Raw genomic sequence first — 21,731 nt, forward strand, 5'->3', positions numbered from 1 at the left:
GGAGTCAAAAGTCCATGGATCCCTGACTATACCTTTCTTGGAGGTATTTACTGATCAATATTAGCAGTTATAGAGAGGGCGAGATTTTGACTTTATAATGCTAAAGCATGTATTTTTAAAATAAATAAAAGTTCTTAATTTCTAATGAAGAGGGGAGAGTACCCATGACACAATGTCTACCTTGGTCAGGAGGTTAGTTGTATTTGTAGAGTCGGAGAAGGCAATGGTCTGAGATCCAAATTGCTGGCCAAGTCCTGGTTTCTTTACTTACGAGCAGGGTGATCTTGAACCCTTCTGTCCTGGTAACGTGTAAGCTGATAGTACTCAACATAGTTGATTTGTTTACCTGTGATCAAATGAGTTAACTGATATGAGAACATTTTAGAAATTCTGAACTATTAGGCAGATGGAAATTATACTGTGGGAATATATACAATATTAATTTGGAAATTGACCTCAGCAGTCATCTGGTATGAAATGATCCTCCCAAAAGAGGACAAAAGTATCTCATGATGTTACCTTCGTTCTGTCCCAACCAAGTCACAGCTAAACTTGCTGTACAGCAAGAGCAGCACAAAAATCACATTGAAAGATGGAGAGATTGCTCAGGGGAAGGAAGGGGAGAGGAGAAGATTATGGAATATATTTCTCTCACAGGGGAACTATATTTAGCTCCTTCCTCACTCCTGTCAAATATTGTTCTTCTTAATTCCCTCTGAGGCTTGAAAGTGTTCATTAAGATGACAGCCTGAAGTTTGCAGGGGCAGAGGTACAGAGGAACCAAAAAATAAATAAATGCATTTTCATGCTTACTTTTGTCCTCTCTTTTCCTTCAAGAGTTCCAGGCTGTTTCCATGGAAATTCTTACTTTGTTTTGCTTAAGCACTTCATACAGAAGAGGTTTCATTTTGGATATTTGTTCTGAGTTGAATTTTAGAAGTTCAGTAATGATTTTAGCTAAGTCATTTACATTCCAGACTTTGAAATCTCAATCGTAAATCAAAATGAGAAGGATATCAGACAATACATGCATGTATAAGCACTTTAGAAATTTTAGATAAGAAAAAGGATTTTTAGCTTTGATATCATAAATTAGTTCTGTCTCAAAATTGCACAGCATTTGGTCATTCTTGACCAACTTATTCAGAAAGTACCCTTCTTTCCAGTCACTTGTCTCCCAGAAGATGAATGCAATTATTTTTTAAATTCAAGTTGCTACCACTAAACTATCAATATAGTTTAAGTGAGTTGGAGACTGTGCATTGTCTTCCATTTTTCCACACTTAGAGGTCATTCTGATTACATCATAACAGGGATTGAGTAGCAATCATTATTTCTTTTCATTTAAAAGTTCAGATAATGTGTTCCTAAAAGGACAGATATCTCAGACTGACTTCCAAAATGAGCGTGAAATACAAAAACATAGTTTTGCCAAGTAGAAAGTTGTGGTTTAGCTCTATTTTTAAACTATGTTCATCTGACAGTCCCAACCAGGTATGAACTTGTTTACTTTCTGAATACTCTGACTCTTAGCTGTGCCACCTGTGCCGTAGGTGCCTCAGGTGAGGCGAAGGAGATAGAGAAGATGCCTTTGGAGAGTCTTAGAGTACGCGCTTCCATCCTGCATTTGCTTATGTACATTTTGAAATTTGAGAAAAGAGTGATGTGCAAAGGAAGTAGAAGAAAATAATGAAGAAAAGAAACAAGCTTCCCTGAAAAACAAGTGAAAGGGGAGGAGATGAAGGAGTGGGGGTCACGTGGGCTGGATCGCACGAGGTGAGGACTTGCCACTAAGGGGGCTGCTGTGGGCAAGAGCCGGAGAGGGGCTGGCTGGGTGGCAGGAGACTTCATCTGGGGGTGAGAGGGTGGGGGGTCATTTAAAGGACACGAATTAGATATCTAGTTTTCTAGTTAAATAAAAGACAGGACAACAGCTGAATTTTTGAACTATGCTTGCAAGGTTTTGATGTTTAAGAAAAAGGAGTATATTTTTTGTAACTGAAAGCTGGTAGGAACAGACAATTATGGTGCCTTTGGTAGGATCAGATAGAGCTTCATCAGGGCCCTTGGGCCTCCAGGGATAAGGAACAGTGGAATTCTTTGATCTATCCTCACTTTCCATTTTAAGCAGACAAGCGAGTCAGAAAAGAGAGGAGGAAGATTAAAGAAAATGTACTTACCTTGCTAACCAGTATACTTTCCTTCTACGTATGAAAAGGTCACTTGTGGCTGAGAAAGGTGAGCTCTTCGCATCGGTGTTTGCACGTGCTTTGCTGCTTCTGCCTCGATGCGATGCTGGTCGCTCCCGTTGATGGGCCTATGGAGAAATAACAGAAAGTTTGCCAAGGGATGCGAGGGAAGTGGCCTGCACCACTAACCACACACCGCGTACCAGTGCGTGTACGTAATCCTCATTAAACGTAAGGTAAGCAGTGGTATCCCCATTGAGCAGTAAGCAGCCTGCCCAAAGCCACAAGTTCAGCATATGGTGCAGAACCGGGATTTCAGGTTGGGGTGGCCTGGAAACACATCCTCTGTACCCTCCACCTCAACACACTGCTTCCTGACCCTGTTCTTTCTAGTGAACCCTATGCGCTTCCCCTGGGTTCCTTAGCACCTGTCCTCAATCTCCTGTGACATATGAGCAAGTGACCACTGAATTAGTGGAGGCAAAATTCCTGCACGTAGGTATGAATTCTGAGAAGAATGGGGGTAGAAGATTCCAGGGGGCTGAGGAAGCTTTCAGCGTTGCTCTGAACATGTTTGATTCATTCCCAATTACAACCGAATCCACTCTTCTGACCTTTAGCCTGACATCTAACTGTACTTTCTGTACCTGCTTATCAGTGGGGAACCATATTAAAAAATTTAATGCCGATTTTCTGCACTATTGCTACTTCATCAATAATATTTTTAAAACACTCCACATAGAGAACAAACTAGTGGTTATTACTGATGGGGAGAGGGGAAGGGGGAGGGGCAACATAGGAATAATCGTTTAAGAGGTACCAACTACTATGTATAAAATAAATAAGCTACAGGATATATTGCCCAGCACAGGAAATACAGCCAATATTTTACAGTAAATCTTTTAAAATTGTGAAACACTGTGTTATACAGGTGAAACATATAATATTGCAATCAACTATACCTCAACTAAATTTAATTAATTAAATAAAAACACTCCATATGCTTCTCATTGATCGTGATCAGCAACGTGCTTGGCATAAACCAATGCCCAATGGAAACGTAATACACTGGGAGAGTGGAACTGGCCAAGTGGGAAGCTGAAGCAAGTGAGAATTCAGAGGGGGATTTTAAGTACAAAATCTTACCTCACGACAGCCTCTTCAATAAGTGGTGCTGAGAAGACTGGACAGCAACATGTAAAAGAATGAAATTAGAACACTCCCTAACACCATACACAAAAATAAACTAAAAATGGATTGAAGACCTAAATGTCAGGCCAGACACTATCAAACTCTTAGAGGAAAACATAGGCAGAACACTCTATGACATAAATCACAGCAAGATCCTTTTTGACCCACCTCCTAGAGAAATGAAAATAAAAATAAACAAATGGGACTTAGTGAAACTTAAAAGCTTTTGCACAGCAAAGGAAACCATAAATGACGAAAAGACGACCCTCAGAATGGGAGAAAATATTTCCAAATGAAGCAACTAACAAAGGATTAATCTCCAAAATTTACAAGAAGCTCGTGCAGCTCAATATCAAAAAAACAACCCAATCCGAAAATGGGCAGAAGACCTAAATAGACATTTCTCCAAAGAAGATATACAGATTGCCAACAAACACATGAAAGGATGCTCAACATCACTAATCATTAAAGAAATACAAGTCAAAGCTGCAATGAGTTATCACCTCACACCAGTCAGAATGGCCATCATCAAAACACCTACAAACAATAAATGCTGGAGAGGATATGGAGAAAAGGGAACCTTCTTGCACTGTTGGTGGGAATGTAAATTGATACAGCCACTATGGAGAACAGTATGGAAGTTCCTTGAAAAACTAAAACTAGAACTACCATATGACCCAGCAATCCCACTACTGGGCATATACCCTGAGAAAACCATAATTCAAAAAGAGTCATGTACCACAATGTTCATTGCAGCTCTATTTACAATAGCCAGGACATGGAAGCAACCTAAGTGTCCATCAACAGATGAATGGATAAAGAAGATGTGACACACATATACAATGGAATATTACTCAGCCGTAAAAAGAAACGAAATTGAGTTATTTGTAGTGAGGTGGATGGACCCAGAGTCTGTCATACAGAGTGAAGTAAGTCAGAAAGAGAAAGACAAATACCATATGCTAACACATATATGTGGAACCTAAAAAAAAAAAAAGGTGAACCTAGAGGCAGGACAGGAATAAAGATGCAGATGTAGAGAATGGACTTGAGGACATGGGGAGGGGGAAGGATAAGCTGGGAGGAAGTGAGACAGTGGCATGGACATATATACACTACCAAATGTAAAATAGATAGCTAGTGGGAAGCAGCCTCATAGCACAGGGAGATCAGCTCGGTGCTTTGTGACCACCTAGCGGGGTAGGATAGGGAGGGTGGAAGGAAGACACAAGAGGGAAGGGATATGGGGATATATGTATACGTATAGCTTTGATTCACTTTGTTATAAAGCAGAAACTAACACACACACACACACACACACACACACACACAATCTTACCTCACAGATCCTTTGATTGGTGCTTTCCCTGCAGCCCCTGTGTCACTTTCAAAGAGTCATTCTGTGTCAGAAAAGAAATACTGATAGATCTGTATCAGAAAAGGAATACTGATAATAGTCAACATCAAACTGAACACTTTTCTGTTTATTACCATTGTACACTTCTTTACTTTAAATGTCTAGATTTTTGGCTACCGTTTACTGGGCATCCACTTATGCCAGACACTGCATACATTATTTTTTTTCTTTTCTTTTTTTAATTGAAGTATAGTTGCCATACAATATTATATGTTACACATGTACAATATAATGATTCACAATTTTTAAAGGTTTTACTCCATTTATAGCTATTATAAAATATTGGCATTATTCCCCATGTTGTACAATAAACCCTTGTATCGATTTTATACAGAATAGTTTGTACCTCTTACTCTCCTACCCCTATCTTGCCTTTCCCCTCTTCCCTCTCCCCACTGGTACCCACTAGTTTGTTCTCTTATCTATGTGTCTGCTTCTTTTCTGTTTTACTCACTAGTTTGTTGTATTTTTTTTAGATCCCAGGTATAAGTGATATCACACAGTATTTGTCTTTCGCCGATTTATTTCACTTAGCATAATGCCCTCCAAGTCCATCCATGTTGGCATTATTTCATTCTTTTTTATGGCTGAGTAGCATTCCATTGTATATATATATCATTTTCTTTATCCATTCCCCTGTTGATGGCCACTTAGGTTGCTTCCATATCTTGGCAATCGTAAGTAACTGCATACATTATCTTAAATCCTCACAGCCTCACTATAGACTTGGCATTATTATCTTCACTTGACGTGGAGGCTAATGTAGTTTGCCTAAAGTCATAACTGAAGGTGGTAGAACTGTAAGTTGAAACCCAGGTCTGGATGATGCCAAAGACTAACTGCCACTGGATTATTTTAGCAGTCTCTTTCTGTGTCACTAGGAATTGTCTCAGAAATTCTAAGGCAAGTTTAACAAACATGATTTCAATTCTATAGACCCTTCAAAAGCAAATTTAAGGACTCCAAGGCAAGTTATTTACATGATTAAAATGCTTAAAAATATATAAAGATATACAGAAAGATAGCATAGCACAAATGCCTCTGTGCTCATTTTCTGAATTTAATTTCTGTTGTCAACATTTATGTAGTCACAGTACTAAGGGTTATAATGACTATTTGGTCATCTTGACCTCTTTCCACTTATGCTGTTTTGGGAAAAGTGTTATACTGTGATTTATTATTGTAGTAAAATATAAAATTGAATGAGTATATGTCAAAGAGTGCCAAATAATTATAAACTTTTAATAATGCCAATCTTAATAATAATAACATGGGATTTAAATGTAGGGTATAGTTATTAAAGGTGTGTGATTCAAGTCATCTGCCATGAATGAGCTTGAGTAGGGAGCTTGACTGTCTCAATGCCAGTTAAGAAAAGATTAAGGAGGAAAGGAGAACTTGAAGAAGAAATAGCACGGGAGACAGGAGCCACAGCAGCTTGGGAAGGGCTGAATGGGAGGTACACACAGGGTCTTCACTTGGAGTCTAAGGAGTGAGACTGACCAGTGAAAGAAGTCCCTGTGCTTGCCCTTCAGGCACACATGTGGAATTGCTTTATGTCCTGGGCATACCGGGAATCTTGATAATTCACACTTTCATAACAGCTGCATTTCTTATCATCTTTGGCATATTTCTTCAGATTGCACAAAACTCTTATCTTGCAAACATTCTCGCTCTGGACTGCTGTCTCTTTCAGCTGCTTAGAAGCCGTGTCCCTTAAATCTCCCAGCTGTCTGTCTTACCTTTCAGCCCTTGCTTCCTTTATCTGATATTTTTTTAATCTTTCCCAGCTGCCACTTCTGGCACAGTAGTTGTCTCTCGGTTCTCTCAGAGTGAGACATTTCAGCACGCCAATGTGGGGAGGGAACGTAACCATTATAAAAATGCATTTGCAAACTTAGCCCTGAAATCTATGAAGAAAAAAAATCATCTCAGCATTCCTGCAACCTGTGCACTGCATGCATCAACGCATGCATTTCTGCAAGGATGAGGCACTTAAGAGGCTTGCACAGGAAATGCCAGAGAGAACCACAGGGCACTTAATTGTTCAAAACAAGAGATTTCTCCCCTTAGAAATGCACATTCTCTGCGGCAGCAGAGAAATGCACATTCCAAGCTTATGTAACACCGTCTCGGTTGGATAAAATGTTTACTGGCATCCCCACTGTGTACAGAAAGGTAAATGCTACAAGCTGGTGACAAATTTCACTTCGTATTGGAAACTCTTTGGTTTCACTTGCCTATCACCAATACCTGTAGTTGATTCTAAGTTTTTGTAATCAATGTGATTGTCATGCCTCAGGGTAATTCTTTTGGGAGAATTTTAGTGGTTCCGTGGGGTTACCAGATTTTCTTAACATGATGGATTCTGAGTGATTAAGAGAAAAAATATAATTTTAGTTTGAGGGTCTTTTAAAATAAATTATGTAATAAGGGCTTGAGGACCTCTGAAAACTTTGGGGATGCCACACTGCTAGGCACAGCTAGGAGCGTCTGGCTCAGCAGCTGTCACTCATTTATTCCCACTCAAGGAATGCTCCAAAAGTAAGATGTCCTGGGTAATCCCCTGGTTCTCTGTGGGGTTGGCCAATATTACTCTCTTCTATATTAACCTCGGAAATTTGAACAAATCTGTTAAGCTATCGTTGTGTTGCTAGTATGCTGTTAAGAGTATTATTCCAAAGAATGATATCAACCAATATCGAAGGTAAATCTCTTGCTTGTACAGAAATACATACCCACTATGCTTTGAAGTAAATGGGAACTTTTTGTATACCTAATTAAGTACAGGTTCTTGAGATGAGGGGAAAATCAACAAGCAAGGTCCATTTGAACTGGATTTACTCATTTTGACTGTCTTCTCAATCAGATCAGTTGCTGTCTCTGAATGTATTTTATAAAAACCTACATTGATTATAATCTGCCAGAAAGAATAGTTGAACACACACACACACACACACACGCACGCACGCACGCACGCACATCTCCCAGTTGCAAAGGGCAAACTCTTTCCAGCTATTGCTAATTAGATAAAAGTTTGGATCCTGATAGAAATAGTTTGTGCTAGAAGGGTAGAAGCTCTATAACTCTAAACGCTGAATTGGTGTCATATTTGAGATCCTGCAGTTCCAAACATCATCAGCTCAGCACTTCATAGCCCTGGGGCAGACAAGTGATATAGCCAGTGGATTCTACAAATTACAATTTAAAAACTAAAGTTGTAATTATTTTTCATTTCCAGAGTCATTCTTATTCTTTTTTTGTCCATTTTCCTTTTCTGTTACAGTGATATCAACACTAAAAGTTTAATCTTTATTGGACATCGCTGGGCATTTTCTATGTATAAGGCATGTTAAATATACTACATCTTTCTGGAATTTTTCTTCGTGTAACAGCCAATATATGGCAGCTAACATTCCCTTGACATTATTAATTTTTATGTGATCTTTGAATAAATGACTTTTTAAAATCTTTGATAGAATAAAGAAGGAGTAACTAAAATGGTAGGAACTGGTTTCTTAAAATTAAAATGTTTACTGTTTTATAGATCAGATATCTTTCTTATATTTATTCCAGAGGAATTATTTGCAGTGGTTACCATAAAATTGTAATCATTTTCGTGATTTCAGTTATGTTAAGTTAGATATAGCTAGTAGGTGTGTATAGATTCTTCAGACACAGAGGAGATGTCAGTTAACGCAGACATGAATCCAAGCATAAAAGCTGTAAAAAGACTATGGAACATGCAAGTGCATCAAAGAATGATGCAAAGTATTCTCTAAGGGTGGGAAAGTAAAAATAATGTCACCATAGGGTGAAGAATTGTGACTCTGAACAAAGAGAAACATTGAACTGTTTAACTGTTCCAGTGTCTATTGCAGTATAACAGACCAACCCAAAACCTAGGGATGCAAAATCAAAAACAGCTATTTGTTCATGTTTGCTGTCCTGTGGTCAGAAATTCAGAAAGGGCACAGAGGGGACAGCCCTTCTCTGCTATACACTGTCTGCACTCCATCAGCAGACATGATTAGAATGGCCAAGGTGTCTGGAATGCACAGTGACCCAAACAGCTGGGCCCTGGAGGATCACTTCCAAGATGGTAGCTCCAGCATGGCAGTCTCAGGGCTGTCTGATTCTCTACACAACAGCTCAGAACTCCAGTGAACAAGGTGAAAGCTGTATGACCTTTCTTGTCCCAGCCCAACAAGTTACATAGCATTGCTTGTGCTACATTCTGTGGATTCTAAGTGAGTCACTAAGGCCAACCTAGACTCAGTGGCAGGGGACTTAGACCCCACCTCTTGATGGGAGGAATAAAAAGTATTTGGTGCTATCTTTAAAACTGCCATATTAATAAAGTTTTTTTCAATGTAAATTCATTTCCCTTTAATGCCTTTTTCATCCTAATACCTAATTTGTACGTAATAAGTTCTCTTCTTTCTGTGGCTGTAGTTGCTCATGTTTGAAATGTAGGAATTGGTGTGCTGTGTTATGAGTGGTAGAGCCCTGGGGTATAGCTGTATAAGAGGTTACTAGTTTTAATAGCAAAATAGAAATTCAGATGTCAGTAGGGTATGTTAAATAGTTATTAGATATAATTTAGCACCCAATTTTTTAGGAGACTACACTTTTTCTAAATCTGATAACCAACCAGCCAGATGTTAGGATGTGAGTCCAAATTCCTGGAGTTGGGATATGCACTGGAGGAAAAATGGCCAGATCTAGAGAGCACAGAGTGAGCCATGACACTAGATGGCAGGAACCTACATCCAGAAGAAGCCAGCAGCCTATACACTTCGCAGGACAATGGAGGGGGAGGTCAAGGGCTACAAGTTTAATCCATGTCCCACCAGTTATCACCATTATGTGCTTGGGTAAGTCCCTTACTTCTTTGTCTTCTGTTTCCTCATCTGTAAAGAGTTTGCCTAGGTAACTTCAGGAGTTCCTTTCTTCCAGTTACGGTGACACTATGATTTTAGTTCAGGTCCCTCCTACCAGGGCAGCTCTTAAAGCATGTATGAAAAGGAGATAGGAAAAATAATTTTAAAAGCATTCCTTTGGTGACTACCTTATCTTACAATAGAGCTTCTAGCCCTTTGCGTGTTTCAGTGCATTTTGACATGTATTAAAATGCCTACACTAAGAGAAGAGAGACATGAGAAAGAGCTTGAAGAGAAGGTATTTGGTGCCGATAGGTTACAGTTAAGATAATGGGTCCCTTTACTTCAATTTAAAAAATAAAATAAAATAAAATAGCAGGTTAAGTATATTAAAATTGAAAAAAAAAAAAAGGTTCAGGGTCCAGTGAGAGCTTTCTGGTCAACTTGAGAGGCACCCAGGAGTAGTGTCTGTCCAGGGAGGTGACAACACCAGCATCTCTCCCCTCTCCTCTCTCTATTCACTCAGCCAGGAGAAAGCTGCTCTTCCTCTGATATGTAGCTTGAACAAGAGCCACCCTCACATTGCCTGGGGCAGGTACACACGTGGGCTGCTGGAGGGGACGTCTGGGCTGCTGAAATGAGGCTGAAAAGCTGTGTCATATTTGTGTGGGGCAACGGGGGCCTCGCCTAACAGTGAGATCCATCAATAATCCATGGCCCTGTACAGAAAGAACCCTATTAATAAGAAATGTTGCTGTTTGTAAAAGACAGAGCCAGTGATGCCCTCCTTCCAGGGAAACCGAATATGCTCAGAGTGACGCAGCGCTCTCTGAACTTTCCAGTGACACCAACAGATAGCTTAGATCAGAAGCAATTTTAGAAGATGCATTCAGCATACAACAGTCATTTCTGCCAGCCTCATTTGTTAGGGTCAAAAGCTGGTCAGAAACACATTTGACCCATGTGTCAATTATACTGCAATAGAAAGAGAAAAAGAAGGAAAGAGAGAAAGAAAGAGAAAGGAAGGAACGAAGGAAGGGAGGGAGGGAGGGAGGGAGGGAGGAGAGAAACTTGACCAGAGGTTTGCTTGTTTGTTTGTCCCTTCAACACTGGTCAAGGGCACCGAGTTATTTTGGGGCCTTAGGCTTTATATCAGGTCACTGTTTAAGTATAAAAATGTTATCCGCCTGGTTTTAGACCCAATATGGAAGACTGAAAATCAACAGAATTTCCAAATCGATTTTTCATTCCATTTAGAGTTCATAATCTTCTAGATATGTCTAGTTCTTCTTTATGGTAACATTTAATTATTAATCCTTCCTTACTTTTAGGTTCTAATTTAAGAGTGCATTAATAGATTGCTCACTAGGGAGTTTGCCAAAATCATGGCAGGACAAGGTCATCAGGAGCTCGGATTTGGAGGCAGACTGAGCTGGGACTGAGACTGGGCTCCACCATGTGCCGGCTGAGTGACCTTAGGCAAGTTACACACCCTCTGTAAGTCTCTATTTCCTCCTCTGTAACAGGGGGATGATGTCTCATGAAGTACAATAATGTAAAGCATTGAGAAAGGCGAGGAGTAAGCATTCAATAAAGGTGAGACATTTTCATCGCTTTTCTCAATTATTCATTTGACAAATATTTATTGTTTAATATGTGCTAGGCATTGTTTTAGGCACTGGGGACATGAAAGTAGAAAAACATACAGCTTTGGTACTCATGGAACTTACATTCTGGGAGGAAGGGAGACCAAAAATAAACAAACAAGTAAATACGCTATTCCAGTAGGTGAAAAAGTAATGACAAGGGAGAAAAAAGGAAAAGGGATTGAGAGCAGTAGAGGTGGGAAGGGGGATAGTGACATCTTATCAGTTTCTCTGATAACATTTAAACCAGGAACAAGAGGATATAAGGGAGTAAGCCATGTGGGCATTTGTAGGAAGATCATTCAAGGTACAGGGAACTGCATGTGCAAAGGCACTGCTGTAGGAGTGCGCTTGGTGTGTTGGGCAAGGAAGAAAGAGCAGCTAGAGTGGAGAAAGTAAGGGGGAGAGTGGCAGGAGAGGAGGTCAGCAAGGTGGCAGGGAGCAGCCACAACATTGTACAACTTTATAGACCATGACTTTGGATTTTACTGCGGGTGAGATAGGGAGCCACTGACAGGTTCTGAGCTCGGGGAAGGTCAAATATAGCAAAGTTTCGGGAGGATTCCTCTACCTTCTGTATGAAGGATAGACTGTCGGGGGCAAACAGGGAACCAGGGAGACCAATTAGCAGACTATCACAGTTGTCCACACAGGAGATGATAGCAGTTTGCACTAGATGGTCATAATAAGGTGAGAAGAGGTCAAATGCTGTATATATTTCAGTTAAGAGTCAATAGTATTTGCAGATAGAAACAGTGTGAGGTTTGGGAAACAGAAAGTAGTCAAAGATGACTCCAAGGTTTTGGCCTGAGTAGCAGGTAGGATGGAACGACTACTTACCAAGAAGGCAGAATCAAAGCAAGGACAAATTCGGTAATATGAGATGAAGGCTAGAGACAAACCAAGAATTTTGATTTGGATGTACTAAGTTTGAGTTGTCTATTAAGTAGCCAAGATGTCAAGCAGGCAGGTGGATACACTAATCTAGAGTTTAGCAGAGATGCCAGGGTCTGAGGTAAAACTGTGAGAATTGTTGTCATCATTAGAGCTATTGACCAATATTTGTGGTTTGCTTCTTCTAGGTCCACGATGTGACTGTATTCCCTGCCCCCTTAAAGTTAGGCATAGCCATGTGACTTGATCCAGCCAATGAAATGAGAACAGAAATGATTCTGTCACTTCAGGCAGAGGCTTTGACAGCTCACCATGTCTGCTTTTCCTGCCTACGTGATTGTGGACATATGTGTCAGCCTGGATATCTGAGTGACCACAATTAACAGATATCCCTGCTGACTCATGATGGACACTTAGAGTAAAAGAGAAGCCAATCTTTATTTTCCTACAGCACTGAGATTTGAGGGTATTTTGCAGAAAAATCTAGCTATTCTAGCAATTATGCATAAGTCATAAAGATAAAAATGTATTTAAATCATGGACCTGGATGGCATGCGTTTTGATGGTGACCAGGAGCCAGCTGAGGGCTGAGACCCGTGGTCCTGTCCCAACACCTAGAGGTGAGGAAGAAAAGGAAGTTCTAGGAAAGGAGAGTAGAGGAGCAGCTGCTAAAGAAAATTAAGAGATCGTGTGGAGAAAATGCTTTAAGGAGGAAGTAATCGACTGTGTTAAGTGCTGTGGATCGGCTAAGAAAGATGAGAATTTGGAAATGAGCAATGGATGAACAATGGATTTGGCAACATGGAAGTTACTGATGAGCTTGTTAAGAAAGATGTTGAGAAGGGTTGGGAGCAAAAGTTGGTTGGTACTGGGCTCAGGAATGAAGGAGATAAAAGGAATCATGATGGTAAGTACACACAAGAAAGATGGAGAACATTTTCCTGTTAAGAGAAACAAAATGAGCAGGGATCAAAGGAGGATGTTTTAAGGTAGAAGATTATAGCAATGAAACAATTTATCCAGTAGAGAGAAAATATTAATGTCGCAGGAGAGTGGACCACTGCAGGAGCAATGTCACTGACAGGCAGAGGGGGTGATCTAGTGTTCAAATGATGAGGCTGGAATGTGAGTAGTCCTCCACAGTCAGAGGAGAGAAGGCAAATTGTAAGGGTACAGATGCAGATAGGGAAGTAGGTGGGGTGATGAGGTAAAAGTTCTCTTTTGATTGGTTTGATTTTTTCAATGCAATAAGAAGTAACGTCAGGACTTCCCTGGTGGTCCAGTGGTAAAGAATCTGCCTTCCAATGCAGGGGACACAGGTTTGATCCCTCGTTGGGGAACCAAGATCCCACATGCTGCGGGGCAGCTAAGACCGCCCATGCGCCACAACTACTGGGCCGGTGCACCTCAACGAGAAAGAGAAAAACCTGTACACCATAACTTGAGAGAATCTCGCACGCCACAATGAAGAGCCCATGTGTGCCGCAACCAAAGATCCTGCGTGTCACAACTAAGACCCAATGCAGCCAAAAAAATTAAAAAAAAAAAAAAAGGTAACGTCATTTGCTAAGAATGAGGACAGCAAAGGTAAGAATGGTCTGAAAGGTTCTGTGTGTTCTGGTTACTCCCTGCCACCTCCCTGACCTCCTCTCCTGCCACTCTCCCCCTCACATTCTCCACTCTAGCTGCACTGTCTTCCTTGAACACACCAAGCACACTCCTGCCCCAGGGCCTTTGCACATGTGGTTCCCTGTGCCCAGAATGATCTTCCTACAAATGCCCACATGGCTTACTTCCCTTACTCTTGTTCTCTGTTTAAATGTCATCTTATCAGAGAAGTTTCCCAGACTTGCCAATCAAAGACACCACCCGGTACCTCCATGGCGGTACAGTGGTTAAGACTCTGCACTTGCACTGCAGGGAGTGGAGGTTCCATCTCGGGTGGGGGAACTAAGATCCTGTGTGCCACATGGTGAGGCCAAAGAAAAAAAAAACAAAACTACCATCCCACTTTCTACCTGTATCTATCCTACTCTAACCCTTTTCCTTCTTTATTCTTTGATATTACCTTTATCACCTATAAGTATATTTGCTTGCTTGTTTATTTTTGGTCTTCCATGCCCCCAGAATTTAAGCAGCACAAGCACCAAAACTTTGTGTTTTGAGGAGGGAGGTGAAGGTCTAAGATAAAAGTCTAGGAGAGTGGGATTATGGTGAGAAACAGAGTAGGACTAAGAAGCAGCTCTCAAGGCCTACTAAGGTTAATGTCCATGAATTTAAAGCACTGTATCTTTTCAAAAATATGCCAATATTCAGAAATATCTCATTTTCTATCTGGGAAAAAATATTCAGCTTCATGAACGAACAGGAGAGGTAAGAAAAAAAGAAAAAGTCATGAGATTCCTAATGAAATGTTTTGGTTGTCATTCAAGTGATGCTGCTGCCAAGTGTTCCAAGAGCCCCAAAACCTGGTATCTTAGCTAAGGTCTTTGCTCCCAAAATACCATTCCACTTCCACATCATCTACCTCCTATTAGACACTAGGGCTGTCTTTTTAGAAAATTCAAAAGAGCTGTCTGGGCCAAGGAACAGATTCTTCCGCTCTCACTGCAAAAGGCTGAACAATAGGAAAAAAAACTGCCTTTACTTATAGCTTATCGGGTCTCTGTATAAAGTTGAGTGTTTGACTTACCCCTTTTAGGATAGAGCCACCTTGAAGTCAGGGACCGTGTTTGCTTATAATATGTCTAATTTATGCATAAGTGTAGTTTTGCAATTGTGGCAACTAAATTAAAAGGATAACATGACAGAAATTGTTTCATCGTCACTCACTGAGAGAGAAATGTGGTTCATCTCTGAACACAGGTGAACTACATCAAGGTAATGTGCTCTCCTTCCTAGGACCTATCTTGGGTTGCTTTGCTCATGAATGATACGGTTTTGGTGCTTTTGACCCCTGATATTTTAGTAAATTATTGCCTTGAATTTCTTTGTATGGAAGACTCAGCCCAACATCATTGAGCAGCCCTGAAAGGTGCGCATTGTGAACAGATCCCCAAATCTCAGTGGCTTATGATAACAGAGTTTGAATCTCAGTCAAGCCACATGTCCACTGTGTTTGGCTGCCATGCTGTTTCATGTCATCTTCACTCCAGGACCCACGATACCCTGGCAGAGACTATCTGGATTGTGGCTGGTGACAGAGGGAAAAGATTACAGCAAAGCACAAACTCTTCTTAAACTTTTGAATGAATGAGATACATATCACTTCTCATACTCCGTTGGCAGAGCAAGTCTCTTGGCCAAGCATGACTTCAGTGGCTTGGGAAAGTAGGATCTTCTCTCAGGAAGGGCAAACAGATGTTGGTAAACTGTAATACAATCTACCAAAGGAACCTCCCCAAGTCTTCCCAGATAGAGTTCATCACTGCTTCCTCTATTTCACCTCCAGAATTTCTCTATGCTTCTATTATTACAGAGGGTGTTATAACTGTTTACATGGCTCTAGTCCCTTGACTAGACCAGGGACTCTTTGTCAAGATTAGGACTGTCTGTTATTGTCTTGTCACTTACACAGTGCCTGGGACAGAGTAGATGCCCTGTTGAATTAAATATCAGTAGTACTGGATGGATTGATTAAGACTGGATGAATTGAATAGATTTGGATAGATTGGATCAGATTGATGTAAAGCAGAGTGTTTGAGTCCATGTGTTGGTGTGTGGTGTAAATAATTAAGCCTGAATTGAATGTAGCATAAGGCGAAATTAGCTTAGATGGGACTTTGAATGCAGAGAGCTGTTCGCTTAACGATGATGCTTTACTGATGAGAAAATTAAAGCCTATGTAGAAGAGATGACTGGTCCCATGACGTCACAAGAGTCAATGAAGAAACTAGGTTTTCATTTTCCTAATTTGGTTCTCTTTCTATCATAACCAGAAGCCCCTTTGGAAAAAACAATACCACCACAATCACCACCTAGGTATTTACTTGATATTTATTTATAAAATACATATTTGAGGTAAAATTTGACATAATAAAAAGGGATAAGCAAAATCCACCATCCCCATATCATGCCTCTACTTCATCTCCGGACAAGTTACCACTGTTGACACCTGCTTATGTATCTTCCAGAAATTTTCTATTCATGCACAAACATTTATATGGGATTTTATAATACAAATTATATGATACATATGCCATTTGCTTTTAAAATTTAAGAATATGTACAACAGCAATTAACACAATATTGTAAATCAACTATACTTCAATAACAAACAAACAAATAAACAAATAAATAAATTTAACAATATATCCTGAACATCTTTAGCATCAGCCTATGTGAACCTACACCCTTGTTAGGCTACATGATATTCTACTATGAATACCGCTATTTATATAACTAGCTAGCTGTTATATGCATTTAAACATTTCATATATATATATATATATATATATTTTTTTTTTTTTTTTTTTTTTTTTTTCGGTACGCGGGCCTCTCACTGTTGTGGCCTCTCCCGTTGCGGAGCACAGGCTCCGGACGCGCAGGCTCAGCGGCCATGGCTCACGGGTCCAGCCGCTCTGCGGCACGCGGGATCCTCCCGGACCGGGGCACAAACCGGTGTCCCCTGCATCGGCAGGCGGATTCTCAACCACTGCGCCACCAGGGAAGCCCATTTCATATATTTTAATATTACAAGTGATGAAATATATCACCTATATGCTCAGACTCTCTAATTTATATCTGAAGCCCTGACCTCTCCTCCAGATTATTATACTATCTATCTACTTGGTATCTTCACTTTTAATATCAAATAGCTATCAAAACTGAAATGGTCAGAAAAGAGAATTTTTGTGTTCCCCCATCAAATTTTTCCTTTCCTAATCTTCCTCTTCTCAATTAATGACACCTCTGTGCACCTAATAATACAGACTAAAATATTAACAGTCATTCTTATTTCCTATCTTTTCTTCAACTGTTGTATCCAATTTCACATTGGCTCCAGCTCCAAAATAAATCATGAATTCAACCACTTTCCCTGACCTCCATTACTGTTACTCTAGGCTAAGTTCTCATCATGCTTCACTTGATTCACTGCAATAGCCTCCTAGCTGGTTTCTCTTGACCCTTTTGGTCCATTCACATTCACCACAAAATAGCAAGAGTGATCTGTTGTTGTTTTTATTATCAAACAGAAATATATATTTATACATGTATATATATGTGTGTGTGTGTGTATATACATCCATAAAATTTAACTGAAATGCACAAATTTTAATTTTTCTGTTTTATGAGCTTTAATCCTATAAGATATAGAACATTAACATAATGCTGGAACATTTTCTCATGCCTGTTTAAAGTCAGTCCATGTTCCCTATCTCCAACTCTAGCGATATCAATTGTTCAGATTTTTTCCTCCTTAGGTAACTTTAGCTTGTTCTAGCATTTCATATAAATAGAATCAACTGTGTTCTTTTGAGTGAATCTTCTTTCACTTAGCATAATGTTCTTGAGATTTATTCATGTTGTTAAATGTTTCATTAGTCTGTTCCTTTTTATTGCTAGTTAGTATTCTATTGTATACATACACCACAATTTGTTTATCCATTCTTGGGTTAATGAACACTCGGGCTATTTCGAGTTTGGGGCTATTATAAATAAAGCTTCTATGAACATTTACATACAAGTTAATTTTGGGACGTATATTTTCATTTCTGTTGGGTAAAAACCTCAGGAGTAGAATTGCTGGGTTATAGGGTAGGATTAAACTAGGTTTTATAAGAAACAGCCAGACCATCTTCCAAAATTGTTATACTGCTTTATACTCCCAGTAACAATGTATGGGAGTGCCTGCTTTCTCCTTCTGCACTGTGGCTTTATTTCTTGTTCACTCTTTAAGATCCAGCCGTTGGGGATCTCAGCTTTATATAGGAGTTCCCTATAACACTCCCAGCTCGGGTGGACCCTAGGCTTCATCTCCTTCTCTGTGCCCTGAGCATCGATCAAAACAGAGATTAAAGTTCACCAAAGTTGCAAACATTGCAACTTTGTTTTTGCAAACAAAAACAAAGTTGTTTTGTTTGTTTTTGCAAACAAAAATCCTTAGGATAAAAGCCAGTTTCGGGCATGTACCAAGTAGGATTCCTGGTATCATTTCATTTTGGCATCTGCAAATTCCTTACTTATTTGCAAGATCTTGAAAGTGTTAAACGTATAAAATTATCCAGAACTTTTAGTTGTTTTTAATAGGAGGGATTCATTTCACATTTTAATCAGATTAGATTTCATTTAGGACATCTAGTCTGCCATGCTGTCATAATTGGAAGTCTCCAGAATGTACTTTAAAAAATGTAAAGTGGATCACGTTACGTCTCTGATTAAAATTTTCCAATGGTTTTGTATGGCACTTAGAACAAAACTTCAACTTCCTAGGTTGACCTTCAAGGCCCTAGGTTACATGACCTGTGCTTACTCCTGTGATTTCATCTTAAAACACTACACTCCTGCTACATTGGCCTTCTTTCTGGTCCTCAGACACAGACAGCTTTTCTCCAACTTAAGATATTGCTGATTCCTCCACCTGGCTACCTCTTTCATATCTTTAATATCTCAGAGAGACTTTTCCTGACTTTACCATCTGAAGTAGCCTCCCTCACTACAAATAACTCTTTATCCCAACAATCTTATGTTATTTTCTCATAGCTCTTATCACCATAAGAAATCACATTATTATTTCCTTATTTGTTTGTTGTCTGTCTTGCCCCGTTAGAGAATGTAAATTCCATGAGAGCAGAGACTCTATCTCTTTTGTTTCACTGCTGTTCTCCCAGTGCCTGAAATTGTACTGATAACCTAGAAGCACTTAGTGAAGAATAGTTAAATGAACAAATGAACCGGTCTGCAGGGTCTAACCTTTAACTATTTACTGTAAACGTAGCCATGCCTAAGTATATAAATATTAAATTTCCATTTAAAATATAAACTAATTTCCTTTTATTTCTGCTTTACTTGGATTCTTAAAAAATTTACTATATGTGCATATTATCTATGAATTGCAGGGTTATTATTCTATGTTATATAAAGAAGATGTTGGTTTTCAAAGGGTTGAGAATCACTGTGCCACGTGCTCATGATTCCCTATAGTCTAAGCACCGGACCCATATTTGTCCAGTGTTCTACTGGACATCTTGTCCTTAGACACTGCATGGCATTCTAGATGCGTCCAAAGCAAGTATCCTCATCTGGCTTCACAAAACTTCCTCCCTGCGCTTGGTTCCTGAGTGCTACACTCTTGGTCACCATGCCCCCAGCCCCACCGTCATTTAATTCATCAAAAGTATTATCTTTCTACCTCCTTGACATAACTAATGACTATCTATTCTTTGCCATCCCCATTTCCTTGCCTTAGTTTAAATGCTCATCATCTTACCCGTGGAACCTTGAAACATTCTACTTTTGGGTCTTCTCGCCACCCTTCTATCACTCTTATTCATAGACTATATGAATATCAATCATATTATGGATATGGAATAAAAAAGAAGCTACTGTGCATGACATTGACCATATTACAAATTCACATTACACGACCATCTTTCTAACGTTTCAAATCTGGTCACATCCCTGGCACCACATTGCCTGCCATCCCCCTCGGCATGGTTATACTGCCCTGTATTACCAAGCCCCATCTTAGTTCTTTAGCCTCTTCCCCAACTCCATCCATGTCCTATACTCCAGCCGTACAGACCAAGTGTGCAGTTCTCAAGACATGTTCTTATGTGTCTGAACGGATTTGGACATGTTTCCTCAGCCAGAGTCATTCCCACCCCATCTCCTCTTGTTTGCTGTTGATACCTATCATCATCCTCCAAAACTTAGCTCACCCAATCGGTCCCACCATGGAGCTTTTCCGCATTTCACCAGGCTGGATTGCCTGGGTCTGAAATCTTCTCCCATATGTCCTTGAATCATCACACTTGCTGTGCTGTACTGTAACTCCTCGTGTACATCCCCAACTGTAATGCCAACTTCTCATAAAATCACAACCAGCCCCATGTTCATAAGAGACCAGACACAGGATTTCCCTGATGGTGCAGTGGTTAATAATCTGCCTGCTAATGCAGGGGACATGGGTTCGAGCCCTGGTCCAGGAAGATCCCACGTGCCGCAGAGCAACTAAGCCCGTGTGCCACAACTACTGAGCCTGCGCTCTACAGCCTGTGAGCCACAACTACTGAGCCTGCATGCCACAACTACTGAAGCTGGTGTGCCTAGAGCCCATGCTCTGCAACAAGAGAAGCCACCGCAATGAGAAGCCCACGCACCGCAAGGAAAAGTAGCCCCTGCTCTCCTCAACTAGAGAAAGCCCGTGCACAGCAACGAAGACCCAACACAGCCCAAAATAAATAATTAATTAATCAATTTTTTAAAAAGAGACCAGACAAATAAGAGATATGTAACAAACATTCCTTGGGTAGATTAATGAATCTTGCACTTGTATGGTATATTTCTTCTAAGGAATATCATTTCCAATGTCTGTTTTATGAGCTTGAATTAATATTTCCCCCAGGTACTTGAGGCTTCTTTTATACATCCTTAGATTGGAATTTAATTAAACCATACGTAATATAATTACTGCATATCTGCCACAGGCAAAGCAATGTGGGCTTGAAAACAAACAAACAAAAGACAGAATCCATAGTGTTGTGAAGCTCACAATCTTATGAGGACATGATGGCCTCATAGAACTTTAGAGCTGGAAGAGATTTTTGAACTGTAATCCAACCCATCATTTTACAGGACAGGAAACTGAATGAGGAGCAGCCTGGAAAGCAGGTTGTAGTAGAATCAGACTAGAGCCAAACTTTCCTAGTGGGAAGAATACAACACACACACACACACACATACACACAAACACACACACACATACACACAAACACACACACACAGTGGGAGAATGCTGTAAGTGCAGGAAGCATTCATATTTAGCCAGTAAATGACACCTATTTTAAAAATTGGAAATGCTAGTAAAGTGATGAGACCGTTGCGTAGCCTCAGACAAGTAATTTAGACTCCACGCCTCCATTTCCTCATTTATAAAATAGCGATAATAATGGCTACCTTCTAGAGTGTTGTGGGAATTATAAATGATGTATGTGAAACACTCGATCAGCTACGGATGCTTTGACTGCAAGCAATGTAAAACCCAATCTACAGCATCTTAAACAAATAAACGGTTTTTAAATATATATTTTAAATGTATATTAAAAGTCTAGATGGAGGAAGTTGCTGGCCTTAATCCAGTGGAGTGCATCCCTGAAAGTTTCTTGGCCTTTTCTTTATGTTTGTGGCCTCCTGGTGGACACATAAGTGTTAAAGATCATGACATCATGCCTGCATTCAAGACAGGAATGAGGGGGAAAGGAGAAAGGTCCTGCTGGACATTTATCCCTTGTTATGGGGACAGCAAGCTCACCTAGAAACACCCAGCAGAATTCTGATTATCTCAATGATA

The sequence above is a fragment of the Stenella coeruleoalba genome (assembly GCF_951394435.1).
Source record: "Stenella coeruleoalba genome assembly, chromosome: 10".
Taxonomy (NCBI): domain Eukaryota; kingdom Metazoa; phylum Chordata; class Mammalia; order Artiodactyla; family Delphinidae; genus Stenella; species Stenella coeruleoalba.